Raw genomic sequence first — 24,221 nt, 5'->3', positions numbered from 1 at the left:
CATGCCCACGTGTTGTGGGCACGTGGCCAAGTGGTTAAGGCATTGGACTAGCCACCTGAAGGCCGTGAGTTTGAGCCCCAGCCGAGGGAACGTGTTGTGTCCTTGAGCAAGGCACTTAATCACACACTGCTCTGCGACGACACTGGTGCCAAACTCTATGGGTCCTAATGCCCTTCCCTTGGACAACATCGGTGTCGTGAAGAGGGGAGACTTGCAGCATGGGCAACTGCTGGTCTTCCATACAACTTTGCCCAGGCCTGCGCCCTGGAGACTTTGACTCGCAAGACTAACGGATGCCTTTACTTTACCACTCCATCCTGTTTTTCAGTTGCTAAATTATGCACTGAAACAAAGTGAGCTTATGATTCTCCAGATACTGCTCCTGTGGTTACTAATTTAAAATTATTATGTGGGGGTACATTGAAAGCACAGGGTTGGCACCAAAGATTACATGGCTAAGCATGTAAAGATAAGATCAACCCAAAAAAAAATCGCAATCCCTAGCGTAGGACAGAAGAAGCTATCACATTTTAACAGAACCCATACAAAGGAAAACTAAAACAAGTGTTAAATAAACACATGAATGATCTTTCAAAGTGTTAACTATCCACACTTAAGTCAAATGTAGACAGATTTAATATAGACATGAAGCTATGAAAAAGGTGAATGAAACCAAACAACTTTTGTCAGAATGCAGAGGGTATTGGCAAGTGAGGAAAACCAACCACACCAAATAAATATAAAGCCTGCAACAACTGACTATCCATTAATAGCAGATCAAAATACAATGCATCCGCACTGCTGCCCACACTAATATTATACAGCAACAAATATGTTCCAACCAATATGACCTTCCCAACATAGTTCAGGGAAACTGCCCTCCTAATATGTGGGAAAAGTGACGCGACCCATCTCAAAGTGCATAATTCACACCACAATTGCCCCCACCCCCTTTAGCGGAAGATTGCCATCTGCTAGTCAATCACCTATCAATACTCTGCTGAAACAAATGCCAACCCTGAGTGAACATAAAAGAAGTAATTCCTCTCCAAATGTGTGCAAATGACAACACTTTCCGTAAACAAACTCAGATAACACACATCAAAGTCGCTGGTGTACGCAGCAGGCCAGGCAGCATCTCTAGGAAGAGGTACAGTCGATGTTTCGGGCCGAGACCCTTCGTCAGGACTAACTGAAAGAAGAGCTAGTAAGAGATTTGAAAGTGGGAGGGGGAGGGAGAGATCCAAAATGATAGGAGAAGACAGGAGGGGGAGGGATGGAGCCAAGAGCAGGACAGGTGATGGGCAAAAGGGATATGAGAGGATCATGGGACAGGAAGCCTAGGGAGAAAGAAAAGGGGGAGGGGGGAAAAACCCAGAGGATGGGCAAGGGGTATAGAAAGAGGGACGGAGGGAGAAAAAGGAGAGAGAGAAAAAGAATGTGTGTGTATATAAATAAATAACGGATGGGGTATGAGGGGGAGGTGGGGCATTAGTGGAAGTTTGAGAAGTCAATGTTCATGCCACCAGGTTGGAGGCTACCCAGACGGAATATAAGGTGTTGTTCCTCCAACCTGAGTGTGGCTTCATCTTTACAGTAGAGGAGGCCGTGGATAGACATATCAGAATGGGAATGGGACATGAAATTAAAATGTGTGGCCACTGGGAGATCCTGCTTTCTCTGGTGGACAGAGCGTAGGTGTTCAGCGAAACGATCTCCCAGTCTGCGTCGGGTCTCGCCAATATATAAAAGGCCACACTGGGAGCACCGGATGCAGTATATCACCCCAGCCGACTCACAGGTGAAGTGTCGCCTCACCTGGAAGGACTGTCTGGGGTCCTGAATGGTGGTAAGGGAGGAAGTGTAAGGGCATGTGTAGCACTTGTTCCGCCTACAAGGATAAGTGCCAGGAGGGAGATCAGTGGGGAGGGATAGGGGGGACAAATGGACAAGGGAGTCGCGTAGGGAGCGATCCCTGCGGAAAGCAGAGGCGGGGAGGGAAAGATGTGCTTAGTGGTGGGATCCCATTGGAGGTGGCGGAAGTTATGGAGAATAATATGTTGGACCCGGAGGCTGGCAGGGTGGTAGGTGAGGACCAGGGGAACCCTCTTCCTAGTGGGGTGGCAGGAGGATGGAGTGAGAGCAGATGTGCATGAAATGGGGGAGATGCATTTGAGAGCAGAGTTGATGGTGGAGGCCGGGCCTTTATGTGCTGCTATTGTGACTCCCGTCTCCCCTTCCCCCACCACCACTCTGCAACCCCGTCTCCCTCAGATCCCACCGTCAGCTCCTGGGCCCTCAGAGGCTCCTTCTTCCTCTCACCCCAACCCTCCCCTCTTCACTGACACCCCCAGCCTCCCCCCTCCCCCCTCTGATCCCAGCTCTCATCCGTGCCGGGTCTTTACCATCCCTTCCGACCTTCAACTGTCTGAGGCAGAACGCTCTGTACTCAGTAAGGGCCTCACCTTTGTCCCCCTTCGCCCACACCTCAGCGAGTTCTGCGTTCGCCATGATGCTGAACTCTTCTTCCGCTGGCTCTGTCGCCAAGCCTATTTCTTGGGCAAGGATTCTCCCACCCCCACTGATGATCCCTTCTCCCGTCTTCAACCTTCCTCTTCATGGACACCCCGCTCTGGTCTTCTGCCTGCTCTGGATCTCTTTATTGCTAACTGCCGACAGGACATCAACTGTCTCGACTTCACCGCACCTTGTTCCCATTCCAACCTCACTCCTTCCGAACGCTCTGCTCTCCACTCCCTCCGCACTAATCCTAACCTTACTATAAAACCCGCCGATAATGGGGCTGCTGTTGTAGTCTGGCGTACTGACCTCTACCTTGCTGAGGCACAGCGACAATTCGCGGATACCTCCTCTTATTTACCCCTTGATCGTGACCCCACTAAGGAGCACCAGGCCATTGTCTCCCATACCATCACCGATTTTATCTGCTCAGGGGATCTCCCATCCACTTCTACCAACCTTATAGTTTCCATACCCCGCACTTCCCGTTTCTACCTCCTACCCAAGATCCACAAACCTGCCTGTCCTGGTAGACCTATTGTCTCAGCTTGCTCCTGCCCCACCGAACTCATTTCTGCATTCCTCGACACTGTTTTATCCCCCCTTGTTCAATCCCTTCCCACCTATGTTCGTGACACTTCTCACGCTCTTAAACTTTTCGATGATTTTAAGTTCCCTGGCCCCCACCACTTTATTTTCACCATGGATGTCCAGTCCCTATATACTTCCATCCCCAATCAGGAAGGTCTCAAAGCTCTTTGCTTCTTTTTGGATTCCAGACCTAACCAGTTCCTCTCTACCACCACTCTGCTCCGTCTAGTGGAATTAGTCCTTACTCTTAATAATTTCTCCTTTGGCTCCTCCCACTTCCTCAAAACTAAAGGTGTAGCTTTGGGCACCTGTATGGGTCCTAGCTATGCCTGCCTTTTCATTGGCTTTGTGGAACAGTCCATGTTCCAAACCTATTCTGGTATCTGTCCCCGACTTTTCCTTCACTACATCGACGACTGCATTGGTGCTGCTTCCTGCATGCATGCTGAGCTCGTTGACTTCATTAACTTTGCCTCCAACTTTCACCCTGCCCTCAAGTTTACCTGGTCCATTTCCGACACCTCCCTCCCCTTTCTAGATCTTTCTGTCTCTGTCTCTGGAGACAGCTCATCTACTGATGTCTACTATAAGCCTACTGACTCTCTCAGCTATCTGGACTATTCCTCTTCTCACCCTGTCTCTTGCAAAAATGCCTTCCCCTTCTCGCAATTCCTCCGTCTCTGCCGTATCTGCTCTCAGGATGAGGCTTTCCATTCTGGGACGAGGGAGATGTCTTCCTTTTTTAAAGAAAGGGGCTTCCCTTCCTCCACCGTCAACGCTGCTCTCAAATGCATCTCCCCCATTTCATGCACATCTGCTCTCATTCCATCCCCCCGCCACCCCACTAGGAATAGGGTTCCCCTTGTCCTCACCTACCACCCCACCAGCCTCTGGGTCCAACATATTATTCTCCGTAACTTCTGCCACCCCAACGGGATCCCACCACTAAGCACGTCTTTCCCTCCCTCCCACCCCGGCTTTCTGCAGGGATCACTTCCTACGCGACTCCCTTGTCCATCCGTTCCCCCCATCCCTCTCCACCGATCTCCCTCCTGGCACTTAACCTTGTAAGCGGAAAAACTGCTACACATGCCCTTACACTTCCTCCCTTACCACCATTCAGGGCCCCAGACAGTCTTTCCAGGTGAGGTGACACTTCACCTGTGAGTCGGAAGGGGTGATATACTGCATCCGGTGCTCCCGATGTGGCCTTCTATATATTAGCGAGACCCGACACAGACTGGGAGATCGTTTTGCTGAACACCTATGCTCTGTCTGCCAGAGAAAGCAGGATCTCCCAGTGGCCACACTTTTTAATTCCACGTCCCATTCCCATTCTGACATGTCTATCCACGGCCTCCTCTACTGTAAAGATGAAGCCACACTCAGGTTGGAGGAACAACACCTTATATTCCGTCTGGGTAGCCTCCAACCTGATGGCATGAACATCGACTTCTCTAACTTCCGCTAATGCCCCACCTCCCCCTCGTACCCCATCTGTTATTTATTTATATACACACATTCTTTTTCTCTCACTCCTTTTTCTCCCTCTGTCCCTCCCACTATACCCTTTGCCCATCCTCTGGGGTTTTCCCCTCTCCCCCTTTTCTTTCTCCCTAGGCCTCCTGTCCCATGATCCTCTCATATCCCTTTTGCCAATCACCTGTCCAGCTCTTGGCTCCATCCCTCTCCTTCCTGTCTTCTCCTATCATTTTGGATCTCCCCCTTCCCCTCCCACTTTCAAATCTCTTACTAGCTCTTCTTTCAGTTAGTCGTGACGAAGGGTCTCAGCCCGAAACGTCGACTGTACCTCTTCCTAGAGATGCTGCCTGGCCTGCTGCGTTCACCAGCAACTTTGACGTGTGTTGCTTGAATTTTCAGCATCTGCAGATTTCCTCGTGTTATTGTTTCAGATGCATCCTTTTTCAATGGCAAGGAGGGCGGGGGAAGAACGATGTGGGAAATCATGATTGGTGGGAGCTCTTGCAACTACCGAATCAACGGCAAGGTCAATTTTTACCAGCATTTAATAAGGATGAAAAGATCCTGCCATGTTGTTTCATAGTTAGCTCCATGAAGAACTGCTTTGGCCTTCTTCCTCTCTTTAAGCAGCAATTCATCATTTATAAAAACAACAAGAACTTAATGCCTTTTCTAATCATAAAATAGAAACAACTTATTACAAACTCTAACGCCTTTTCTAATCATAAAATAGAAACAACTTATTACAAACTCTAACTTGATGTGAAACCAACCTGCATGATGCTCTCAAACCAAGAGGAAAAAGCACTGAGGACTGAAATGGATTAACACTTCCACCTCTGGACACAGAATTAGGAATGGTTTAGCTCCTCTTACAGTTAAGGAAATTCAATGTCTAATCTTTCCCTATCCATAATTTCAAACTAAATTCCACCCTGACTTCCTTTCTGCTTGTCTTTTGCTTCCTTTACACTTTTCTGTGGCTACTTCCCTATCAGTCTATTCTCATTGCTTTCCATATTTGCCCATTAAGAATAATTGAATGTTGACCTAATGCTGATGCCCTTCTGTTGTCCTTTGTTATTTGTTCTTTATCACCTGCTCTTACTGATCAATTCTTAATTCACTCTTCTGTTTGAATAATGCCTCTGACCCTGCAAAATATTGACTATTTATGGACATGTGCATTGCCTTTCTCAACTTTCTCTGCCATTCCAGTGAGAGAAATTCAGTTAGATTTGGTGCTGGGAGAAGAAAGTGCTGTAGTTGGGTCTAAAGCAGTTGTAACTGGAAACATCGGAGGTGTAGAGGGACTTAGGAGTCCTTGTGCAAGACTCCCAAAAGGTTAATTTACAGGTTGAGTCTGTGGGAAAGAAGCCAAATTCAATGTTGGCATTTATTTCAAGGGGAATAGAATACAGAAGCAAGGAGATAATGCTGAAGCTTTATAAGACACTAGTCAGGCTGCACTTGGGAGTATTGTCAACAGTCTTGGGCGCCATATCTCAGAAAGGTTGTGTTGTCATTGGAGGGATTTGAGAGGAGGTTCATGAGGATGATTCTGGGAATAAAAGGTTAACATATGAGGAGCATTTGGCAGCTTTGGGCTTGTACACACTGGAATTTAGAAGAATGCAGGGGACTTCTATTGAAACCTACCAAATATTGAATGGACTAGATAGGGTGGATGTGTAGACGATGTTTCCTATGGTGGGGACATCCAGAACTAGAGTGCACGGCCTCAAAATTGAGGGGCAACCCTTTAGAACAGAGGTAAGGAAGAATTTTTTTAGCCAGAGAGTATTGAATTTGTGGAATGCTCTTCCACAGACTGCAGTGGAGGCCAAGTCCGTGGGTACGTTTAAGGCAGAAGTTGAAAGTTTCCTGATCGGTTGGGGCACCAAAGCATATGGCGAGAAGGCGGGTGTATGGGATTGAGTGGGATCCGGGATCAGCCATGATGGAATGGCGAAACAGGCTCGATGGGCTGAATGGCCTAATTCTGCTCCAATGTCTTATGGAAATAACAGAGCTACCAGCTGAAGTTGTAAACCTAACGAGTGCTGTTCTTCAAACTTGTTTGAGGTATCATTGGAATGTTGCAGCTGGACAGAATGAGAATTGGATGGGGAATTAAAGTCAGAGGTAACTAAAACAGTCTAGGCTAATATTTGTAGACTGAATTGATACATTCTGCTAACTTGTTGCCAGTTTTGTAGTTTAGCCAAACGGAATGTGCATAATGAGGAGGAAATGCAACAAAATAAATTAAAAATAGATCACTTGTTTCACTTGGAAAAAGAGTTCAGGTCCTGGGTAGTGAGAATGAAAGATGAAAATGGATAGATATTGTACGTCTGAGGAACAAAATGGTCCAAGTCCTGGACAGTGAGATACTGACAATAGAGAACGTGAACAGGTAGAAAGATAGCACAGGAAGGGGAAGGGCTGTAGATGGAGAGGTGAATCAGGGTGTGTCAAAATTAATGTATCTTAAGAATACAGGCCCAAGTGGTCTGGATCTACATTTGATCAACAGAACTTGTACAACATTTAATAACTTAAATATTCTAATTTGCAGCAAAAGCTATTCATTCATCATTGAGCTGATTTCTCATTCTTTTGTTTCAGTCCTTTTGTGGTATCATTCCTCTATCTCAGTAACCCAATACATTCTAAAAAATTCCACTCACGTCCTCATTTTCCAGCCATATATTCAGCACAGTCACACACAGGATGAAAAAATGTGTGAAATATTTGATATTCTCAAGTAATTTTCTGGACTTAAGTGTCTGAAATGGCTTCAAATACCAGAGGAAGTCATTAGATAATGTATTAGATGTATACACATTTCTTTATGTCATTTAAAATGTTATAGCATACTATCTGGCCAGCTAACTCTATCCAACATTTTCTGTTTTTTTTTGCTTTGGCTTAAAACGTTTTATGACTTTTGCATGACAAGCTGAGAACATTGCTTCATAACCTCTTACCAGTATTAATTGCAAAAGTTGAACTTTAAACTAAGCAGACTATAAAGGTATTTTCAATCTATTTCAGACAAGTACAGGGCACTTCCCCAAAAAGTTCTAATTGTTGGGCAAATTGTTGGGCATTTTCCTAGATCGGGCTAGTTGCAATAACAGATAGAATCATGATTTGTGTAGTCCCTCATGTCACTTCAGGCACCAATCCTGTCATCCCCATCCGTCATTGAAAAGTATTTCCTTATCTTCTCACCATGCTGTCATACCACCTCCTTCTTCAAAGACTATCTCTACCCCACTTTCCACTCCCATTTCTTTGGCTGCCCATGTAGAACTGAGACTTACTTGCCTTACTCTGTTAGATGTCAAATGATGACATTCATTGTGATTTAATTGGCAGCAAGTGTCCTCGGGGAGGAAGAGAGGGGGGGAGGTAGTGATGGGGTGTGGGGATGTGGGAGAAGGATGTAAGAGAGAAAGTCTACCTACATGCTAGAAATCTTTGAAACTGTTGGCTGCATCTCCATAATAATACCCATTTCAATGGAATACATTCATCTGGTTCTACTCATTTGATAAAGTCAGAAATTAGTTGGAAACACAGCAGTTTGCGCAGAATATGGAAAAGGAAACAGAAATAGCATTTCAGATTGAACAGGGAGGTCTTTGATCCAAATGTTAACTCTGTTTCTCTTTCTATAGATCTGCTGAGGGTTTGTAGAATCTTCTATTTTAACTTCAATTGTCAGCATGTTTTTCTTAAACAATTTATTTTTATCCAAAATCCTTGGATATTTATTTCTTTATCAAATTGTACATTGAGCATCACCAACAATGGCTTCTCTTCAGTGTCTATGCTACTGAGCTGAATATTGTTTGATAATCCATTCCTGGACCCACCTGAGTTATCATCTGAATATAAATTACCCTTTGCAACATCAACCTCCTGATTGTCTCTAATGTTAGTGCTCCTCCAACATGGAAGAGCAGATCAAATAGAACAGGCACCGGTATTGGAAATACCAATGTTGCTGGGCTGGATTATCCAACACAAAATCAAAATGCCACACACTACTTAGTCACAGTGACAATATTCACCATTAGCAATCATTACTGAGCCTGGCAAACTTTCAACTGAGTTGGCAGCTAATGCTATGACTGATTCAGTGTTGACACTCATTCTGGCCCTCCAGTGTGTTGATGATGCAACTTCTTTCATTTTACAATGATTGACACAGAAATAGTAATATTTTCAGCAATATCCTATATTGGATTGGGTCTCTGAGCCATTACCCACCTCAAGAAAGGACAGCTGAGAGGTGTCACCACCAGTGTTTTCATAACAATTATTTGTTAAGAGGATTATTTTAAAATAGTTTATATGATATTAGAGTCAGATTCTGTTTTCATTTCTGTCCACGTTCTCTCTTCCATGAATTGCAGGGGCTGACTGTCAATACAATGCTCGGAGATTCTTGCTTCCAATGTCAGAGTGAAGATGCTGCTTCACTTGTGAATGAACAGTTGAAAGGTCACCAGCTTGGCGATGGGCAAGCCACCCCACTGACTTAATCACTTGCAATTCAGAAACAACAGCATGCTTAACTGCCAGTTGAAAAGTGAAACAATCTGACCCTTTGTTTTCAATTGCCACCACAAGATCCAGTCCAGAACAACTGATTCTGTTCTTTTCCCTGGGATCTGCTTGAAATTGTAGTTGACTGATCAAGATTTTATCAGAATTTTAAGACCTCAGTTACATTTGTTCCTCTTAAATTCCCCAGTGCGGCATCTGCCATTATTTACCTGCTGCTGAAACTTCCCTGCCTTTGATACCTCTTGATATGCCTTTTCCAATGTTGACCTCTTATTCTGCCCACTGTAAACTTGATATCATGCCAAATTCTTCTGCCTATGTTCTAACTTGCATCAAGTCTGTTCACCGTTGTCCTGTACTTGCTGACCTTTATTTGCACCAGGATAAACAGTACTTTGATTTTAAAATTCTCATTGATTTCAAATCCCTCCTTGGTCTTGCCCTGCACTACTTCTGTATATGTACTGTGTCCCTTTAATTATATCTCGGACTATATTGGTGCCAAAGGTCATCCTGGCTGTGCTTGCTGTTTTGAAAAAAAAACTGTCCAATCTGGTCTGAAGTATTTGTGAATCTCCATTGAGCCTCCTGAATTTAACCAGCTTTCGGCTGTCTCTGATTCGAATATTTCCACCCTTCTGCCTCTTTTATAACAAGTGTGTTTGACAAAGCTACTGTCATCTATCTCTTCACATGGCTTGGTGATAAATTTTGATTGACTTTCCTGCCAAACATCTTAGTAACTTTTACTATACTGCAGCATCCACACACGTGGTTGAAGTCTCTGTTCCACTGTTGCCTTTTTCTGAGACTAATTCCAGTTAATAATTTCAATGATAGTTGTAAAAATAAATGAGGTTTAAAATGCCAAAGTAGTATCTATATATGCTAAGTTTTAACTAAAGGCTGTCTTCTTGTGCAGACCCTGGTGTTGAGGAAGACAAGCTTCTATTATTGTTCTGCGCTCTTTGAGGTGATTGAAGAGTCCTAAGCAGGACTCTTAGATACTGTGACAAGAGGTGGCAATAGGAGGGTTAGTGGGTGAATTAAGATGTTATGCACTATTTCTGCTTGTGCATGGCATCTACAAAAAAGGGATCTTCAAGAAAAGTTTAAAATTCTCTTTGAAGTGTATTTTCTGTCCTGGGAATATTCTGCTGTGTTGGAGCTTGGAGAAAAAAGTGTGACGTGTGCACAGTGAAAGTCACCCATTGGAGTTGGTTGAACATCACATTCATTTCTGGAAATGTTGGTTTGAGAGAACACTGACATCAGTTTATCTTTTCATCAATATCTTTTGAGGATTTTGTGGAAATAGTGGTATGAAGTGCCTTCCATAGGTTTCTTGTGTGTTGAAAACATACAAGTGAGTAGGGTCACTACTGCTGAGTAGACCATGAGGTGACTTTTATACAAGGAAGGCCCTGTTACTTTGGGTGCCAGCTCTTAAATTCTAAAGTTTATGTAATACATAATTTGTTTTTAACCAATAAAGTGGTTTCCGTTCATATTCAGATGGTGCCAGATAGAGAATGCAATACTCAATGTATAGTGTACTTGATGGTTTTGTTAAATATTGTTTCATGAGGGGTATATTTCTGCATGTCTATACTATCACCCCCTCAAAACTAATCAATAAGCATCATATCCTTGGCCTCAATACCTTCTTGTGCAACTGGATGTTCGATTTCCTCACTTAGAGATCCCAGTCAGTTTGGATTGGCAACAATATTTCCCCCACAATCTCCCTCAGCACAGGTGTACCTCGACACTGTGTGCTTAGCCGGCTGCTTTACTCACTTTATACTTATGACTGTGAGGCTTAGCACACGCCAATGCCTTATTTAAGTTTGCCAATGACACCACTTCCATTGGCCAAATCAGCAAATTGCTGGGAGATTGAAAATCTGGCTAAATGGTTCCATAGCAGCAACCTCCCACTCAATGTCAAAGGAACTGATTATTGACGTCCACGAGCCAGTCCTTATTGGGGGAATCAGAAGTGGAGAGGGTCAGCAACTTTAAATTCCCCTGTTTTATTATTTCAAGGGATCCGTTTTGGGTCTAATACGTAAATACCAATACAAAGATAGCATATCAGCTTCTCTACCTAGAAGTTTGTGAAGATTCAGCAAGTCATCTAAAACTTTGACAAACTTCTATAGAAGTGTGGTGGAGAGTACATTGTGAGGTTGCATTACTTCCTGATATGGAATCACTAATGCCCTAGTAGGGGAAAAGCCAACAAACAATAGTGGATATGACCCAGTCCATCACGGGTAAAACCCTCCTCATCACTGAGCACATCTATACTGAATGCTGTCACAGGAAAGTACCATCCATCATTAAGGATCCCCACCATCCAGGCTATGCCCTCTTCTCGATGTTGCCGTTAGGAAAAAGGTAGGACTCACACCACCAGGTTCAGGAACAGTTATTATCTCTCAACCATCGGGCTCTTGAACCACACTTGCCCCGTTACAAAACTCTTCCCACAGCCTATGGACTCAAGTTCAAGAACTCTTCATCTCGTGTTCTTGATATTTATTGCCTATTTATTTATTTGTTATTTTTTCTTCTGGTATTTCTATAGTTGTCTTTGCACATTGGTTGTGTCCATCCTTTTGGGTGCAGTCTTTCATTGATTTTATTATTGTATTTATTGTGATGGCCCACAAGAAAATAAATCAGTGTTTTATATGGTGACATTCGTACTTAGGGAATAAATTTACTTCGAACCAGTCCCTCCCTTAACTTTTATTTCATTAAATCTAACTAAATGAATTGCATGGTTCTCATAAGCTAACAAAAATGTATATCAAGTGTAAATGAATGGGTACAGTATATCAAGATGCAAATTTGCTTAGTGTCTGTCTTCTTTAAATTTTAGGAAGTGAATTTAATTTTCAAATTTTCTTCTAATTGACTAATTCTCAGCTATTGTATTAAAAGACTTATTCAATTGTTTCCCCAAACACAAAACTAAGGAAAATGTGAGTATCCGATATTTTCCTTACAAAACATAGTATGTATATACAGTGAATTCAGGTTAATTGTGGCAGTCGCTTATTTGGAACAATTCTTAAACTCATTGAGAAAATAGCTGGGATTTCCTTCATTTATTTGGGACAGTCTGCCACTGAATTGGGACAGGAGCCTGTTGCCAAAGTTCCTAATTAGCACCTGTCACCCACACTGGACCTCTTACAATTTGCCTAATGACAGAACTGGTCTACCGATGACACCACAGCCAGAGCACTACACATAGTCCTCACTCACCTGGAGAAGAGGGATGCATACATTAGAATGCTGTTCCTGGAGTATAGTTCAGCATCCAACACCATAATTCCCTCCAGGCTTGACAGGAAGCTCAGAGATCTCTGCCTGCACCCTACCTTGTGCAGCTGGATCCTAGACTTACTATCAGATCACCGTCAGGTGGTAAGGATGGGCTCTCTCACCTCTGTCCCTCTGACCCTGAACACAGGTGCCCCCCAGGGTTGTGTCTGAGTCCCCTCCTCTACTTCCTTTACACCCACGACTGTGCTGACACACAGCTCCAATCAGCTGATCAAATTTGCAGATGACGTGACATTGATCGGCTTTATTTCTAGTGGTGACAAGACAACCTCTCCTCTGTAGGCTAACACCCTGACAAAGTGGTGCCAAGATAACAACCTCTCCCTCAATGTCCAAAAAACAAAAGAGACTGATCGTGGATTACAGGAGGAACGGAGACGGGCTCACCCCGATCAACAGCAATGGGTCTGCATTTGAGAGGGTGAATAGTTTCAAGTTCCTCGATATACACATCACAGAAGATCTTACCTGGACTGTACACACCGGCTGCATGGCAAAAAAAAGTACAACAGCATCTCTTCCACCTCAGACGACTGAAGAAGTTCGGCATGAGCCCCCAATTCCTGAAGACCTTCTACAGGGCCACCATTGAGAGCATCCTGACTGGCTGTATCACTGCCTGGTATGGGAACTGCACCAACCTTGATTGCTGGGCACTGCAGAGAGTGGTGTGGACAGCCCAGCATATCTGTGGATGTGAGCTTCCCTCCATTGAGGACATTTACAGCAGCAGGTGCAGAAAGAAGGCCTGGAAGGTCATCGGGAACACCAGTCAGCCCGACCATAAACTGTTCCAGCTGCTTCTGTCTGGCAAATTGTACTGCAGTTTTAAAGCCAGGACCAACAGGCTACAGAATGGCTTCTTTCTACAAGCCATAGACTTATAAATTCACATGTCTATACATTGTGACGGAGTCATAACCCAAAGATTTTTACTCCCTTACATTGTGGGACGGATGTAAGATTTAAATAAATTCATAATTCATGTGCACTTGTGGCTGTTAGACACGACTCTGTGCTTAGAGTGAACAGTTTTTAAATAATGTCGGTTGTGTGTGTTTATGTTCAAAAATCAGTGATTTTTGTCACTAATAGTTGAGGAGAAATAAATCAGTAAGACAATTCAGAACGTTTTGCTCACTATAGTTTCCAGCCTTCAGACTTGCAGATGAATGAAACGGCCAGGAGTGAAAATGAAATGTTTTCACTACTTAAGCAAGTTAGGAACTATGAAGAATCAGAATCATGTTTATTATCACCAGTATTGACAATCATCTTTAATATTACAGTGAAAATGAAGATTTGAAATATGCAACAGTTTCTGAAAGCGTTGGTCGCATGCACTTGTGTGGCTATTAGACACTACACCATGCTTAGAATGAACAGTTTTTAAATAGTGTCAGTTGCGTACGCTTGTATTACGTTATTCATTTGGGCTGACCAACACCAAATTGAAAAGCAGTGTTTTTTTACTTCATGCAGGAAGGCAGTCTATCATCTGCAGTAGCTGTCTGCACTGATGTTGTTCGTCTGCAGTCAATTAAAAAATACAGCAACATACACTGCTTGAACTCATTCATCAATAACTATTAGGAACTAATACAGTTTTGTGGTACTGTAATAATATTGGTAGTGTTCTAATTTGTTCTATATTTCATTTAAATACATAATTTGTTACTCAGTTAAAATTAGTTTGTTATATTTTTTTAAATATTTCCATGAAACTTTGACTAATTGGGGCAGCCTCTTAATTGCACCAAAATGTACTGGTCCTGATATGTCTAAATTAACCAGAATCCACTGTATTTCATTTAAATATTTCAGATAATACAATCAATCACTACCAATGATCCAGAAGTTGAAATAATCAAGGATTCCCGGTATCTCAAACATTTGGATGACACACCAGTTTACAAGCTCTAAATGAAACAGCAACACAACTAAAATAGTTTGATGCAATGATATTATGAGGCATAAATTTTTAATAAGTCCTTTCTTTGGGTATGAGTTTCAATAACTATCAAAATAAATAGCACTGAAAACATTTTCAGGCTTTGTTCTGGCCTTCAGATTTTCAAATGAAAATTTTACAAACCTGTAAAGGAAAATCTGGAAAAGGTGAAGAGGGAAGAAATAAACAAAATAAGAAGATAAAAATGGATGTAAGAGTGAGCCAATTAGGTCCTGTCCCTTAAAATGTGGTCAATGACAAATGGCATACCTCATACCCCCGTACTAACCACTTGTCCCTCTGTTGATAGCTACCTTGAAGCCACTCTAAATCTTTCTCACAACTCAACTTTATTTCATCAATAAACTTCAATATATTGCCCTTAATCCCCTTAATCCCCTTGAATGCCTTGATTTGTGAACATCTGAAACTCCTGCTCTAATTAAAGGCTTTCAAACTGAAAATGAGCCACTATTAATTAACATCCCTATTCTTTATTTTGGTGTATTAACAATCCTCATTATTAAGCTTGGATTTTGTTTCATAATTTCTATTGAGGCCCTTTATTGAAGGCTTTCTGAAGTGCAACTCCTCCTCATCAACAGGTTTCCCTTAAATGTTCTGGGAGTTTTAAAGTCAATTTGAAGTAAATTTATTGTTAAAGTACATATATGTCACCATATAATACCTCGAAATTCATTTTCCTGCAGGCATTCATAGAGCAAAGAAGTATAATAGATTCAGTAAAAAACTACAAACAAAGACTGACAATGTCAAAAAATTTTAAACAGATTGCCAAACATGATTTATTTTTCATGTATCCATGTTGACTATTCAATTCCAATATTTCTCAAGAACCCTAATATTATTTTGTCAATAACTGATTCCAGAACAGTAAATATAGAAACATAAAATTCCTAATATCTGTTGCATATAGTTTTGTGTATTGATTGTTGCTTCATTCTCCTGGCATTATCATTTATTTGCTATCAAGCAGAGAAAATGTCAGATTCTGAGGTTAAATTTGCAGGATGGAACTGAGCAAAGTCAAAGGATTTCAGATTGACTTTTATTTTCTGCATTCACAATGAGATTTTACCAGCCATTAAGATTGGCAGTCTTCAAATTATCTCAAATTGCACACAGATAGCTCTTTGTTTAATCATCTGAAATACAAGAGATAAAAATTAAAGCCTCAGGTCTCAGAAGCATGTTTGAAAGAATGATGTTACAAGGTTTTTGTTGCACAAGCTTAACACTATATTTAGGAAATATTTTCTGATTATATTTGTGTTGTAAATGTAACATCTAGGCAGATGCATTCAGATTAAATCATAGCAATAAAAGAAAAATGGTTGTTATTTTTAAAATGCTTTATAGTTTATCAATAATCACATTTAATCACCTTTGTTGTTTTGTCCTTTGGTTCAGTCCTGTGAAATGCCTTGGAATATATTACAATTGTGATATATTCCTATTTATTGCTATTGATCATTTTCTTACCGCTATTAATATACTCAGAAAACAAAATTTATATATTGCATCTCATATTTGTGGCCTGTTTCAACAAATATAAGTTGCATGCCTTGATTTTAATCCTGGATGTGAAATCTTTGGGCTATATAACTTGGATGTGTTTACATGCTCTGAAATAGGTATAATTTAATCAAATAATTCAGAAGTTTAAACTCTTCATAAGAGAAAGAATGTCTTGGTCAAGGAATTTCTTTTGAAAATAAATATTTATTTTAATTATTGTAATGATTTACATTGGCTTTGAAGCTAATCCACATCTGTAATACGTAACAAGTAGACAGCACAATATTCAATATGTTGGGATATCTCCAAAGTGAAATGGAGAAAAGCAAAAGCATTTAAAAAAATTAAACATTGTTAGTTCAGGTACAACCTCTAGAAAGTCAACTAGCGGGTAAAGTGGCAATTCCAAACTAAACTTAAATCAATGAAGGATGTTTGACAGCTGTGGCAGGACTTGAATGTGATTGCCTATTACAAAGTGAAATCAAGTGACGTGGGTGACAACAGGGCTTTGCTTGCAGATTAGCTTAATGCCTTCCACGTGCTGTGCTTTAACAACAAAACATGGAGGAACTTCCACAAATTCCCTGAGCCATCGATGACCCTGTGGCCGACATGAGAGCATCCTTCAGGAGGGTGAACCCGTGGAAAACATTCGTCCTAGATTATGGACGTGGCAGAGCACTAAAGACATGGGCTGATCAACTAGCTGAAGTGTTCACTGATACCTGTAACCTCTCGCTTCAGCAGTCTGAAGTACCCACCTACTTTAAGCAGGCTTCAATCATACTGGTGCCGAAGAAGAACATGGTGACCTGCCTCAATGACTTGTCCAGTAGCACTTACATCCACTGTGACAAAGTGTCTTTTAGAGGTTGGTGATGAAACACATCAACTCCTGCTTGAACAACACACATACAAGTTGCTGGTGAATGCAGCTGGCCTGTGTGTTGCTTGAATTTCCAGCATCTGCAGATTTCCTCGTGTTTGCGTTTTGAACTCCTGCTTGAAAAGCTGTTTGGCTGTGCTCCAATTTGCCTACTGTCTCAACAGGTCCATAGTAGGTGATATTTCATTGGCTCTTCACTCAACCCTGGAACATCTGGGGAGCTTTGAGCAGCAGCCAATTGTAGAGATTGGAAACCTGAGAAGATATAGTTCACTCAGGTTCACTGATCGAGTACAAATGGCTGCCACTCACTGCAGTTTTGGTGGTTTCAGCAGTGGGCAATCATTGTTTGGGGTTGATGGCAAGAACAAATCAAAGTGAGGCAGGGGCAAACAGAGTGGTCATTGATGCAGTGGCCATCATTGGAGTGGTGAGTTAGTGTGGACATTTTGAGGATTTAGCTCTTCGAGGCTTCAGTCAGAGAAAGCAAATAAAGCTGTAGGTAGAGATCCCCACTCCCCCGCCGCCGCTTCTTTACATTTGCTCAGTTAGAACAGTAGGGATGCCATGCAGGATAGTGGAATGCTCCTCTTGCGAGACGTGGGAAGTCCAGTGTCCCTTACAATGATACCTGCAAGAAGTGCATCCATCCAACTGCAGCTTCTAACAATCCGCGTTATGGAGTTGGAGCTGGAAATGGATGAACTCCAAATCTGTTGGGAGGCTGAGGGGCGATAGATAGAACATTGAGAGGTAGTTACACCCAAGGTGCAGGACACAGTAGACTGGCTGACAATCAGGAAGGGGAGACTGGTTAAACAACCAGTGCAGAGTACCCCTGTGGCCATCTCCCTCAATGATAGGTATATCAATTTGGCGGGATGACGTAGCAGGGGAAAGTCACAGTGGTTAGGTCTCCGGCTCTGCATGTGGCTCTGCGACTCTGAAACAAAGTGGGGAGGAGAGGAGATCTGTGGTGACAGGATTCGTTAGTTAGGGGAACAGAAAGGAGGTTCTGTGAATGAGAAGAGATTCCCGGATCATATGTTGCCAGGGTCCAGGACATCTCAGATTGAGTCCTGAGCATTCTTAAGTGGGAGGGTGAACAGCCAGAGTTTGTGGTCCATGTGGGTATAAATGACATAGGAGTGATGAGGTTTTGCAAAGTAAGTTCAGGGAGTTAGGTGTTGAGTTAAAGGGCAGGACCTCCAGAGGTGTGATCTAATGATTGCTACCTGCGCCATGTGGTAGTGAGGCCAGAAATAGGAGGATTACACAGTTTAACTTTTTGCTAAGGAGTTGGTTTAGGAGGAAGGCATAAGATTTTTGGATCACTGGGCTTTTTCCAGGTTATGAGGGACCTAACAGAAGAGATGGTTTGTCCCTGAAATGGAAGAGGATTAATACCCTGCTGCACAGTGTGGTTTAAACTAGAGTTGCAAGGGGATGGGAACCAGAATGCCAGAACAGTTAGTGACAAGTTTGTGGAGACAGATGTTGGTAACATCTTTACAAGCCACACTCAGGTTGGAGGAACAACACCTTATATTCCGTCTGGGTAGCCTCCAACCTGATGGCATGAACATTGACTTCTCTAACTTCCGCTAGGCCCCACCTCCCCCTCGTACCCCAGCTGTTACTCATTTTTATGCACACATTCTTTCTCTCACTCTCCTTTTTCTCCCTCTGTCCCTCTGAATATACCTCTTGCCCATCCTCTGGGTCACCCCCCCCCCCGTCTTTCTCCCTAGGCCTCCTGTCCCATGATCCTCTCGTATCCCCTTTTGCCTATCACCTGTCCAGCTCTCGGCTCTATCCCTCCCCCTCCTGTCTTCTCCTATCATTTTGCATCTCCCCCTCCCCCTCCAGCTTTCAAATCCCTTACTCACCCTTCCTTCAGTTAGTCCTGACGAAGGGTCTCGGCCTGAAACGTCGACTGCGCCTCTTCCTATAGATGCTGCTTGGCCTGCTGCGTTCACCAGCAACTTTGATGTATGTTGCTTGAATTTCCAGCATCTGCAGAATTCCTGTTGTTTGGATATATAAGTATTTGGATAGACATAGACTGATTAAGGATAGTCAGCATATCTTTGTGTGTGGTACGTCATGTCTAACCAATCTTAGTGAGTTTTTCAAGGAAGTTACCAGGAAAGTGGATGAAGGCAAGGCAGTGGATGTTGCCTACATGGATTTTAGCAAGGCATTTGACAAGATCCCATATAGGAGGTTGGTCAAGAAGGTTCAGTTGCTCAGTATTCAAAATAAGATAGTAAATTGGATTAGACATTGGTTTTGTGGGAGAAGCCAGAGAATGGTAGTAGATGGTTGCCACAGAGATTAGTACTGAGTCCGTTGTTGATGGTCATCTTTATACTTTATACTTTATTGTCGCCAAACAATTGATACTAGAACGTACGATCATCACAGAGATATTTGATTCTGCGCTTCCCACTCCCTGGATTACTAATCGATAGTAAATACTAAAAATTTAAATTATAAATCATAAATAGAAAATAGAAAAATGGGAAGTAAGGTAGTGCAAAAAAACCGAGAGGCACATCTGGATATTTGGAGGGTACGGCCGAGATCTGAGTCAGAATAGGTTCAGCAGTCTTATCACAGTTGGAAAGAAGCTGTTCCCAAATCTGCCTGTTCGAGTCTTCAAGCTCCTGAGCCTTCTCCCAGAGGGAAGAGGGACGAAAAGTGTGTTGGTTGGGTGGGTCGTGTCCTTGATTATCTATATCAATGATCTGGTTGATAATGTGGTCATCTGAATTAGCAAATTTGCTGATGACACCAAGATTGGGGGTGTAGTGGCAGATGGAATTTAATGCAGACAAGTGTGAGGTGTTGCACTTCAGTAGGACCAACCAGGGTACATCTTGCACAGTGAACAATAGGGCACGGAGGAGTGTGGTAGAATAAAGAGAGTTGGGAATACAGATCCATAATTCGTTGAAAGTGGTGTCACAGGTTGGTAGGGCTGTAAAAAAAAGCTTTTTGGCAAATTGGCCTTCTTAAATTAAAGTATTGTTTACTGGAGATGGGGTGTTATATTGAAGTTGTTTAAGACATTGGTGAGGCCTAAATTGGAGCATTGTGTGCAGTTTTGGCCACCAACCTACAGGAGAGATATAAACAAGGTTGAAAGGGTACAGAGAAGATTTACAAGGATGTTGTTATGTCTGGAGGACCTGAGTTATAAGGAAAAATTGAATAGGTGAGGACTTTATTCTTTAGAACATAGAAGACTAAGAGGAGATTCGATAGAGGTGTACAAAATTATGAGGGGTATAGTTAGGGTAAATGCAAGCAGGCTTTTCCCACTGAGGTTGGGTCAGACTGCAACCAGAGGTCATGAATTAAGGGTGAAAGGTGGAAAGTTTAAGGGGCACCTGAGGGGAAACTTCTTTACTCAAGGTCGTGCGCGTGCAGAACAAACTGTGAACACAAGTTGTGCATGCGAGCTGGATTTCAATGTTTAAGTGAAGTTTGTATAGGTACATGGATGGTAGAGTACGGAAGACATTGGTTTTGGTGCTGTTCAATAGGAGTAGGCAGCTGAAATGGTTTCAGCATGAACTGGATAGGCCGAGGGGTCTGTTTCTGTGCTATGCTTCTCTATGGCTTAAAGATGCATAAATCATGATGCTCTTTACTACAGCTCAGCATCCAATAATATCATCCCCTTAAAACTCATCAATAAATGTCAAGACCTTGGCCTTAATACCTCCTTGTACAATTCAGTCCTTGATTTCCTCAAGTGTAGACCCCAGTCACTTCGGATTGGCAACAACATCTCCTTCACAATCTCCAACAGCACAAGTGCACCACAAGGCCTTTTGCTTAGCCCCCTGCTCTAATCACTTTACACTTATAACTGTGTGGCCAAGTACAACTCCCAATGCCATAGTCAAGTTTGCTGACATCACCACTGTCTTTGGCCAAATCAAGGGTAAAGCTGAATCAGCGTATAGGAGGGAGAATGAAATCCTGGCTGAGTGATGCCACAACAACAACCTCTCACTCATCCAGGATCTTATAATTGACAAAGAGGAGGAAACTAGAGGTCCATGAGTCAGGACTGATTGGGGATTAGAGATGGAGAAAGTAAGCAACTTTAAACTCCTTGCTGTTATAATATCAGAGGACCTGTCCTGGGCCCAGCATGCAAGTGCAATTATGAAGAAAGCATGGCAGCACCTCTACTTTCTTGGAAGTTTCCAAAGATTTGTCATGACATCTAAAACTTTGACAAACCACTGTAGATGTCTGGTGGGGGTATATGGACTGGTTATGTCACCGCCTTGTATGGTAACTCAAATGCCCCTGAACAGAAATCCTATAAAAAGTATTTGTACGGCCCAGTCCATCACAGGGAAAGTCCTCCCCACCATTGAGCACATGTACGCAGAGTGCTGTCGTGGGAAAGCAGCATCCATCTGCAGGGACCCCCACTACCCAGACCATGCTCTCTTCTTGCTGCTGCTATAAGGAAGAAGATACAGGAGCCTCAGGCCACACACCACCAGGTTCAGGAACAGTTAGTACCCCTCAACCATCAGGCTCTTGAACTAGTGGGGACAGCTTCACTTGACTTTACTTTCCCCATCACTGAACTTTTTTTAATAACCTATGGACTCACTTTCAAGGACTCATCATCTTACGTTCTTGATATTTATTTTTTTTTGTATTTGCACTTTGTCTTATGCACATTGCTTGTTTGTCTTGTTGGGTGCCGTCTTTCATTGATTCTATTACTGTTCTTGGCTTTATTGAGTATGCCCGTAAGAAACAAATCTGTGGGTTGTATGTAGTGACATATTTGTACTTTGATAATAAATTTACTTTGAAATTTTAATGTTCTTAACATAACATATTTTAAAAATTAAAATATTGTGCTTAACGTTATGATCCAAATGTTGCTACAGGCTTGCATCACAATGTTGTGGAAGTAATTCTATCCAGTGTGAATAGCTGCGACAGCCTCTCCCTTATATGAAAATAAAACAAAAGCGATTGACTTTGTATCTTCATACCTTTCCTGCAACTTTGCTCACCCTTTCAGTTGTCGTAGGGGGAGCTTGAGCGGCAAATTCATCGTGTTGTCGAGAGATGGCGCTTGTGAACGCAGGCCACTTCCCCTGGCCGGGTGACATTATCATCCGGGGATGGAGGTGCTGCCCGGCCGGGGTTGAATCGTTGGCAGATTCCGAGCTGTGGCATGAGCGCAATTGTGGGCAAAACAAGAAAAGAATAATGCCGTGAGGGGCAGAGTGGCTGCTGCAGCCTCTTCTTTATATATATAGAAAAAACAACGGCTTCCTGGTTATGTAGAATTACAGCCTGTTAAAGTTTTATAACAACAGGCAGGACTTTTGACAGATTTGAGTAAATTTATTTTTGAAAATAGAAATCAAGAGAGGACCTTGAACAACCGAGGGGGAACCCATAGAAACCGGCTCTGAGAACTTCTGATCCTTCCCTCCCTTCTGTGGAGCCGTTCTCCACACTTTCCTTCCTGCCGTGCGTATCGGGGCCGTCGGAGGCCGTTGCGTCTGCTCTGTTTGTGCAGTTTTTTTTATAACGCGCTCCGCCGCCATATTGTTGTGTGGCTCGGTTCTGGAGAGAGCGGGGTTGGTGTTGGTTCAGATAAAGGGTTACTGGAAGGAATCAGAGTGGGGAGAAGGGTGCAAAGAAACGAAGAAGAAACTGCTGGAAGAAAAATAATAAAGCCGTATCTCCTCTTCCACGTCTTCCCTCCCCCTCCCCTCTTCAATCTCACCCTCCCTACGCAACCCAGGCTCGCAGTCCTGGCAAAGGAGACCTAATTCCTGGTAAGGCATGGGACTCTCGTGTCATTATGATATGTTTTATTCAATTTCTTGGAGAGTCTGGTTCAGAGATGTGAATTGCTTTCTGCGTTAATGCCATAAAGACTTTGATGGGTTTTTGGAAAGTAGAAAAGATTGGATAGCGATGGAGCTGTTTACATGTCTGAGGATTTTTGACGGTGATGGTGAAGCCGGCTGCTGCCTGCGTGAGGAGGAAAATGGCTGACAGACTCCCTTATCCGGCTGTATTTGTGAGGGGAAAGGACCCGTTTTGTGCAGAAAGCCTAGATTGGGTTGATGTGTCATTGGGCTTATTACAAGGTGGCGACAGTTTGCTCTCTGTATCTTAAAAAATAAGTCATCATTTTGTGGGAACAAACTCGGAATGGAATATTTCCCTTTTCCTTTCTTGGACTGTTAAACGCCATTTCTGAGGTGGAGTGATTTTTCTGATGGAAAACGTAGGCCTCGACTACGCCTGAAACATTAGGCCTAGTCTATTTTGCGCTTTGAAATTCATATTTTTTCCCATAGTGAATCGTTGTATGATTTAAGCAGATAATTTTGTAGAAATGGCAATCTAAAGTAATTTAAAGCGATGTTCCACGCCTAATAATGCACTCAGTGTTAAGACAAATGTAGAGTTATGCATAGAGTTGGAAATGTTAAGACTGACGTGTAAGTTAAGCTGCGAAGTATCGTTCATATTTCAAGGAAAAATGCATGGCTTGTAAACCTGTGTTAGTAATGAAGCAGTAATAACCTCAAAAATTACTTACGATTCTATCAGGAACTTAGTATATCTACTGGTTAAGCTGGTATCACCTCTTGTATTCAGTTATTTTAATTATTGAAATATTTATGCCTATAACTGAAAGGTATGCTTTTACTGGAATAGTTAGTTTGGTGTCAGTAATAGATGGTTATCGTATTGTCAATTTACAATAACCCTAGGCGAAACATACTGTTCTGTCCTGCTATTTATAAAAGTGGTCGGTGCGACTTTTCCAGTATGAAAGTTACATTATCAAATCAGTGGTGCTTGTAAGTAAAAAGTACATAATTCCCCAGAATAAATTAAGATAATGCCATGAACCATAATATCTTTGAAGAGATATTTCAGAAGTTAAAGTCTTCAGCTATATGCTAAACAGTGGTAATCACATTAATGAAGTTCTTTTCAGCAGAAGTTTAAACGTGTTCAAAACTTCAATATATTAATGGCTCAACGTACAATTTATAAAGTCAGTGTTGCTTCCAGAGTTTTTGTTACAAAATATCTATGTCATATTTTGAATCTACTTCAATTTTGGGGAAAATATATTCTACAGTCATCAAAATAAGTCGGGATAGCTGATCTAAACAACAAAGGTAATTGATTGCAAAGCTTTTCTTATTAAAATAATGTATGAAACTGGGTTTTAAAATACTTTTGAACTATCAGAAATAGAACTGCATCCTGGTCCAGCAA

General features: G+C 42.3%; 1 protein-coding gene across 5 annotated transcripts in view; it reads left to right on the top strand.

Moving 5' to 3' along the window:
• Positions 1–24,221, top strand: part of usp9 (ubiquitin specific peptidase 9) — a 280,005-nt gene that overhangs the window by 3,232 nt on the left and 252,552 nt on the right. The window contains exon 1 of one of the 5 annotated variants that reach the window (XM_063050798.1): positions 22,084–22,753. The exons of 2 other annotated variants lie outside the window; for them this stretch is intronic. The gene's annotated coding sequence lies outside the window, so the exon portion shown is untranslated. Of the gene's footprint in view, positions 1–22,083; positions 22,754–24,038; positions 24,122–24,221 lie in introns of those variants that run through there. 2 more of the 5 variants (XM_063050802.1, XM_063050800.1) reach the window with 2 other exon arrangements.

Source organism: Mobula hypostoma, chromosome 6 (assembly GCF_963921235.1).
Source record: "Mobula hypostoma chromosome 6, sMobHyp1.1, whole genome shotgun sequence".
Lineage (NCBI taxonomy): Eukaryota > Metazoa > Chordata > Chondrichthyes > Myliobatiformes > Myliobatidae > Mobula > Mobula hypostoma.
Note: the sequence above shows the minus strand (reverse complement) of the source record. Positions and strands in the feature narration are given on the sequence as shown.